Below are 8,335 nucleotides of genomic sequence, written 5' to 3'. Positions count from 1 at the left end.
AGACGTGCAGCATAGGTCTCCGGGCTGGAGTCGAACCCGGGACGGCTGCGTTACTGCGAGTGCAGTTACGTGGTGCGCCACCCTGGCGCCCGCCGCCCCAGCCTCGAGATACTTAATGATACTCAAAGATGCCTTATTGTTTTAACCTCTTAACATGCACCCAGAAAAGCGGCAATTTCTTTTACTTGAACTTGAGGACTGCATACATTTTTTGCAAAGCTTATAGCACATGCATAAGCCTGGTCTCGTTTGAAAGAACGTGCGAAAAAGTAAAATCACTTTTAGTGGTAATGAAATAGAGTAACATAGGTCTGAACTTGAGTTGAACTTGTGTACTAAAACTTTCTGTAGTGGTTGCACTATCCCAAATTTGCCCCCAGAAAAGCGGCAATTTTTTTTGAATTTTTTACTTGAACTTGAGGACTGCATACTTTTTTTTTGCAAAGCTTATATTTATACTTTATGCTTATAGTACATGCATAAGCCTGGTCTCTTTTGAAAGATGACATTCTGAAGTTTCTTACACAAAGAAAAAGCACTTTTAGTGGTAATGAAATAGAGTAACATAGGGCTGAACTTGAGTTGAACTTGTGTACTCGTGTTTTTTTGTAGTAGTTGCAACATTCCATTCAAATTTTTTAATAAGCTGGAAAACTCAGCAAATCCATAGGTATTGTGTAGTACAGGTCCAAATTTGATAAAAATCTGTTGAGAAATTAGTCTTCTAGAGAGATCCGGGCAGGGGTGCAGTCGTAATATGGGCGAAGGCCAAACGCCCGCGCACGCGTGCACGCGCAGCATACATGTTCCCTCGGTTGCGCACAGAACAGATGATACACCTTGTCTCATCCTTCCAGTCGAGAGATCAAGCAACCCCCCACCTACAGGGCTTGTATTTGGTTGTCGGTATCCTATTATTATGCAAAGTCTAGGTGATAAGTGCCGGCAACGAGTCATTTTTGTGTCGTCGCGCTGGCACTTACCACCTAGACTTTGCATAATAATAGGATGCGCGCATTTCGGCCTCAGTGACGAAGCCCAAACGTCGTTTGACCGCGTATGCCCAGCACTGCACCCCTGGATCCGGGTAAACCGTGTGCCAAGAAAAAAGCTCTCCACTTCTCCATTTCCTCATCCAAGTCAATTCATTCGAAATTTGTTTCACTTCCTGTATTCGCTTGTAAATTTTCACCTAGATCCCTAATTCGCACACCTATACGTGGGATACCATTGGAAAGCTACACTCATTCGCTACAACACTGACCAATCATCTTCGCAATCGGTGGATGATGGACAGTTCTGGAGTCTCTGGAGTCCGGGGGGGTAATCTGACGCACGCATGTAAAAAGTCGGCATGTAACTCGAGAACCGAGGCACGGATTTTGTCGAGTGAGGTGGCAATCGAACAGCAATAAATAGAGCTTTAATTCGGTCATTTATATGTTCAGAAAAAAATGCAGCCCGAGCCTTCAGACGCTCGCAAAGTGCCGTGAAAAACAATAAAACCCGGACATTTTCATGAATTTATATAAAAGAAAAATGCCCCGGACAGGGCGTGAAAAGAGGACGTTTGGTCACCCTAAGTTTGCTTATCCATGCATCTCCCATAGGCTTCAATATAGAACTGACATCAAAGTCGGGCACCAAGCAGCGCTGGTATTCTGACGTGATGACCCTTCCTCCTTTTTTAGTTTCCTTGATTATCATACGTCCTCGTAACTAACAACACGATGGGATTCAGGTTGAAAATCTGTGAAGTGGGCCCTTTCAGCTGTACAGCACTGAACCAAGACTTTGTTAAATGTTTATACTGCCCAGCAATGTCATAGCAAAGCCTCCTCCCGTTCTAAACGTAGATGCTGCAGTGTGGGTTGACGGCCAGCGAGCTTCCTACATTATCCTGTCTGGCTTCGAAGCAAGATCCCATGTTATGCTTTTGCTAGAATATATGTGACTGATCTGCACCACCCTAAGCCTTGCCCCATATTATGTGTACTAGGTCAAACCTGTTATTTTTTGTTTTGCTCAAATAATGAAATAAAGAAAGAAAAGTGGATGGAATTTTGTAGTGTGATTTCTTCATCAGTAAACAATTAAATAAAAATTCTGACTGTGTGTGCACTCTAAAATGATGTGTTAAAATATATGTTGGCCATACAGATGTGTTGCTATTAAGACATGGTGCTTTGCCTTTTAACACATGCCTTTGTTTGTGAGTGGTTATGAGACAGTGAATATACTTTACTGTCCCAAGGGATGACTCTGAGCATACTTTATTACAGTGGCGTCATTTCAGTAAAAGCCAAGGTATGGCGAGGGGGTTTCCCCCCCCCCCTTGGTGGATTATTTTTGTCAAATCAGTTGTGCAATAGTCACTTTTGGTGAGTTGTTTCTATACAATTAACTTATATGACATTTAGGTATGACACAGGACTACACAAGCATTTTTAGTATAGAAATGTGTCAACAGACTAAAGCAGGGAACCACAATATTTTGCATACGAATTATGCAGAATGTAATATCATAACTGTCTATTATTTTTTTTGCAATTGAGCCAATTTTCCTTAGGTACGGTTTTGAGGTGTGTTCAACAGAATGTAGTATCAAAAACACATTCACAAAAAGTATGGATTTTTGTATGCTGAACTGCACTGTTATAATCACTAAGCCATTGTAAGACCTTACCTGTGTCCCTGTATCACTTGTCTCTGCTGCCCTTTGATTAAAAAACATCCCTATGTCCATTTATCTTTTTTTGGGCATATTTCAGTTAGTCACAGTAAAAGTCACCTAGTAAAAGTGAGATAATTGACAATATCAAAACATGCTAGGGCTGTACCGAATAGTTCGAAGCTTAGTTCATAATGTTGACATTCGAATTCTAAATCAACATAAAATGTTTTAATTATAAATTATTATTATTATTTTTTATTTGCCACGGTAGTGCCATACCTTGCCATACCAAAACGATGCCCCTGCTTTATTAGCATAATCTATCTAATCACCAGCAGCTAATTAGAACAATAAGGCCACTGCACAGTCGCCATTTTGAAATTGTTTTATTATCTATTTTCAGATCTTACAAAAATATGACAAAATAAATTAAATAAATACTCCCTTGAAAAGAAGTTTCTTTTTGTGCAGTGGTACATTGGAAGAGCATATGATGTCTTGTTACAGTTAGTGAGGCTTGCAGATGTCCAGTTTCTTTTAGTTCGAGAGGTTAGGAGAGGGTTCTTAAAGGGGAAACTACGCCCCAATTTCTGAATTCCTACATGTTATTCCTAAGGTCTAAGACAGTCCAGAAATATTAGTGAACCATGAACAACTCTCCCAAATCCCAAAGAACTAGAGTGCTAAAACTCAAATTTGTGTCTGCTCCAGACAATTAATTGAAAAAGATCTTAAAGTGACACTGAGAGCACCCAGGGGAAAAGTCTCCCATTCACTTGTCGATGGAGCAGCTCCAGATGTTTATACTTGATGATTGACGTGACAAATTTGAGTCCATACTTCTCTGCTTTCTGGCTTTTGGAGAGAGTAGCTCATGTTCACATACAGTATATTGATTGAACTTCCCCTCTGCCATGAAAATAACATTGCAATTATTCATTTTGGGAGGTGTTCCCGTTTAATTATCTGCAGTGGTTACCGCCTCCAGTACAATTCAGATTCAACATAAGACAACAGTAGCCTACCTCCTCAATGGTCATTCTCATCCACATAACAAAAAAAATGAAAACAAAAAAATCACAAGGTTTACAGCAGCGTTCATTCACATCCACAACAAGCCTGCAATTCTGAAATTAATTTAGTGCACTACTACTATTCATTCCAAATTCACCATAGATTGACTTTTATTTATTATTAACCTCATATTTATATAAAGTTTAAACCTCAATCCATCGAGAGCATTTGGCTTAGTATTGAGTATCGTTGCTAATTCCGTGAGGGCACCAGCCTGAAACAGTGAAAGTCAACTCTTTTATCGTTCAATGCATGTTGTTACTCTGAGGATCACGTGAACCTATAGGATCTGTTGTCTTAAGTTATTTTGATACATATCGTACACATACAGTAGTGGCCTAAAACAGATGGCTGAAGAGCCTCAGCTTTCTGAACTGACTGACGTACTGTAGGCCCATAGATAGAGGCCTGTGTATATTATGGCCCTAAGGACAAAGCATGATGGTGACCTGACACCAGCTTCCTCTTGATTAAAGTGCCTCTGGTTTCTGTTGACAAGACAAATCAGAGCATATTTGAACATACTTTAATAATAGTATGTCAAAATTGTTCTCAACAGCTGGGATTATCTTGGGAACGATATTTGAACACATCAAAGATATGTACGTCCCTCGTCTGTGCCTTTTTTTTGTGTGGTGACTTCCAAATGCACAAGGAACATTCCAAATTCAACACAACATATCATGAGTGTAACTGAGGGGTACAATTCCCTGACTGTATTACTAGATATGATACTTACTACCACTACCTTTGTACTTAATATTCGGCCACCCAGTACACGGCATAAATATATTATGATGAACACTGTCACGTAGATGAAACGGATCCAACACAAATGTACGAATTAGAAATAGGTCTTTATTTCTACACAGCGATGGTGTGTAGAGCAAGCACTTAATCAAATCAATCACATTTATGAATGGAAATAGTATGCACTTTTATGGCAAGAGTATTCGTCGGTATATCAATAGAGAATGTCCAATCTCTGAAGGCGCAGGTGGTACATATACGACCTGGAATAGTTTAAGGAATAACAGCAAGATACTTTAATGATTATATACTGGACACACTAGGGGGGTTAATCCGGTCGCTTGTAAGCCGACAGGAGTAGGAGGGGGGGGGGGGTAGAATCCGGCTGCCTCATCCGGCCAAGGGTATCCCAGGTGAACCCACTGTAGTGCCGTTCAATGCGCCGGCGATCCTTGGACCACAGATGAAAGCAGGTGGACTCTTTGTGGGCCGGCGTCATCCGGTCCACGGAGGAGAGACGTGAAGCGACCTCGTCTTGCAGAGCGTCTCCTCACCTTGTGTCCTCTCCAGGGGGGGGGGGTTCCAACACACGGCAGTGTCGGGGGTCTTTATCCATGGAATAATCAATGTGTACAAAGCATAATCCGTGCCTGGGAAGGCGGGCTGTCGTCGGTAGAATAATCCGGTATACAGGTCCACTCGCTCGTCGGCTCTGGGGCTCCTCGGGTGCAGCTTCACGTGGGGTCAACCACCCTGGGTAAGCAGCCAGTTCTCTGCCCGAAACGATGGGGTACTGACTACGGTAGTATTCTCACCGCACGAAGCACTATATATTAACAGACTATTATTAGCTTAATAGACTACGTCCAACTCGACGATATAGTGCCAAATATGACTATTCAAATATTAATATACACGATGTCTCAATACCGATGGTAGGCGAACTTGGCCTTACTCCCACACGTGGCGTCGCGGGGAGGCTTTACGTCTGTGACTCTATTGGAGGGTAAGAAACTGGACTGAAAAGAAAGTCCTACTTTAGTAGCGCAGTATATATACGCACTATGAACAAATAGTCCCATTAGTGGTGCGGTAGCCAGATTCCTACGCGGAACTAGGACTTGTTCGTACATGTGGAGCGGTACGTTTGAACTGGGTCTGAGGGGTATGGCAGCCTGGCACCAAGGTCTCGACCAATAGTAGAATGGAGACTATTATGGGATGTTCAGTAGGCTAGAATGGATATTCAATGCATATTGTACAAGGAATATACAAGGGATATCAGGGAATATTAGAGAATATACAAATACAATTAAATATATATATATAAATAAATATATATATTCGGTTTAATCTGGCCCTTCACAACAGCCACCCCCTGATTGGTCCCAGACCTAATCAGTTAAACAGAGACAGATTAATCGCGCACGGTGGTGTAGTGGTTAACACTGTCGCCTCACAGCAAGAAGGTCCAGGGTTCGAATCCCGCTTGGGGACCAGGTTTCCATGATGCCAGTTACCCAGGTGGGGTATCTCCCAGGCCTTTCTGTGTGGAGTTTGCATGTTCTCCCCGTGCTCGCAAGGGTTTCCCCCCCCGATAAGATAAACCCAATGGAAAAACATGCACAACAACAAGATCGCTAACGCTGTGGCGTCCTTGACGAAGACGGACAGGAGCACTTGGATTGGTCCCCTGGCGCGGCTCACGTGGCGCCTGTCTGCTCCCGGCTGCCCTTGGGGGGGAAGGACGACGGGATGGGTTAATCGCAGATACGCATTGTATGCATGGTTCGCATGTGTGCCAAATGATGACCTCGGAGCAGGTCCTAAATTATTATTATTATTATTATTATTATTATTATTATTATTGTCTATTTACACATAAGGGTTTGCTGTAGGGGTCAGTCAACTTCACAAAGTCATAGGGTTGTAGGGTCATGGTCATCATCGATTGTGTCTGGGAGTCGAGGCAGTTCTATGAGCCTCGCCACGGGACGGGTGTAAGTGCGACCCTGGACGAGCACTTCAGCTGCTCGGACCTTGCCGTCGGCACCGGTGATCACTTTGCTTACGCGGCCGGCCGGCCACATAGCTCTGGGCAGTGATTGATCAATAATCATGACGACTGTTCCTTCTGTCAAATTGTCTCTCTGGGCTCGCTGCAGTAGAAGCAATTCTGCTTCCTCGTAGTTAGCTGCTGACATATCAGCGGGGGACTTGCACTCCGGGTGGTACCGCAGGAATGTTCTTTGTTGTGCACTCTCTATGGACGTGCAATCGTCTATGTTAGGGTCGGTGGAGGCTACGGTGCTCAATCCACAGAACACAGACTTCTTATTTTCCACCTCCTCTGGACTTGCTTCCCTCGGGATAGGCATGGGCCACTGTCCTTCCGGGAGTCTTAGGAATGCGGGGCCGTCACTGTAGACATTGCGACGGGTGAGGTCATCCAGGGGCATCCCCCGGGTGATGACGTCAGCTGGGTTCTGTTTTGTATCAACGTAGCGCCACTCTGTTTCTCCGGTTGACTCTTCGGTTAAGTCTTGAATCTCGGTGACTCTGACTCCCACGAAGACTTTGTACTTGCATGAGTCCGATTTGATCCAGGCGAGTACCGTCGTGGAATCTGACCACAGGATTGTTCTAGACACCGGTATGGTGAGCTCACGTTGGATGAGCGTGGCTAGGTGCGCTCCGGCTAGGGCTGCGCAGAGCTCTAGACGTGGGATAGATTGTTGCTTGCGTGGGGCTATTCTCGAGCGGGCGAGGACAAATGCTGTGTAGATCTCTCCCCCCTGGTCTTGGGCCCGCAAGTAGGCTACTGATCCGTATGCGACCTCTGAGGCGTCACTGAAGACGTGTAAGTCCATTTTACATGTCTCTGGCCTCACCGTGGGTGGGAAGTAGCTTCGGCGCATATTAACGCCTGGGAGTGAGTGGAGCTCCATCTCCCATTCTCTCCAGGTGGATGCAAGGTGTGCGGGAATGGGGTCGTCCCAGCCCTGGTCCTTGTCCCACAATGCTCGTACAATCATTTTTGCCCTGGTGGTGTACGGTAGAATACATCCTAGCGGGTCATATTGTCGGGCGAGTGTTGTGTACACACTCCGTCTGGTGGTCGGCGCCGCCGCCGGCCTTCCCTGCTCCGTAGTCAGGGGCTTGTGTCTGTAGTGAAGCGAATCTGTTTTGAATCGCCACACCAATCCCAGGGTCATCTCCTGGGCTTCTCCCGGGATTGTAGCCATCCAGGTCTCGCTGCTGGCTGCCTTGTCCTCGGAGGAGAGGCTGCGCAGTACTTGCGGATCGCTGCTGGCCCACTGCCTGAGATCAAAGCCGCCTTTGATCAATGAGGCGCGGAGTTTAATCAGGAGAGCCTCGGCTTCTTCTTGGGTTGAAAGGCTTTGTAGACAGTTGTCTACGTAGAAGCTGTTCTTTACGCTGTGTCGGACCTCTTCGTCCGCTGCTGGGTCCTCTGCTACATGTTTCTGTAGTGCAAATGTAGCACAGCAGGGGCTGCACGTCGTTCCGAAGGGGAGGACTTCCCATTGGTAGATGGCTGGGTGCTCATCTCCTGGCTTCTCTCTCCATAGGAACCGTAACAGGGGCTTGTCCGCGTCTACTAATCTCACCTGCAGGAACATTCCTTTAATGTCCCCGCTGATGGCCACCTTTTCCTGGCGGAAGCGGAGTAGAACGCCGAGTAGGGAGGGGCCGAGTGTGGGACCGGGCAGTAACTCTTTATTCAGATTTTGGGATCCGATCTGGTAGCTGCAGTTAAATACTATGCGGTCTTTACCGTTGTGATGGACCTTGTGGTGGGGCACGTACCACGATTCA

The sequence above is a fragment of the Notolepis coatsorum genome (assembly GCF_963971535.1).
Source record: "Notolepis coatsorum genome assembly, chromosome: 3".
Taxonomy (NCBI): Eukaryota; Metazoa; Chordata; class Actinopteri; order Aulopiformes; family Paralepididae; genus Notolepis; species Notolepis coatsorum.
Note: the sequence above shows the minus strand (reverse complement) of the source record.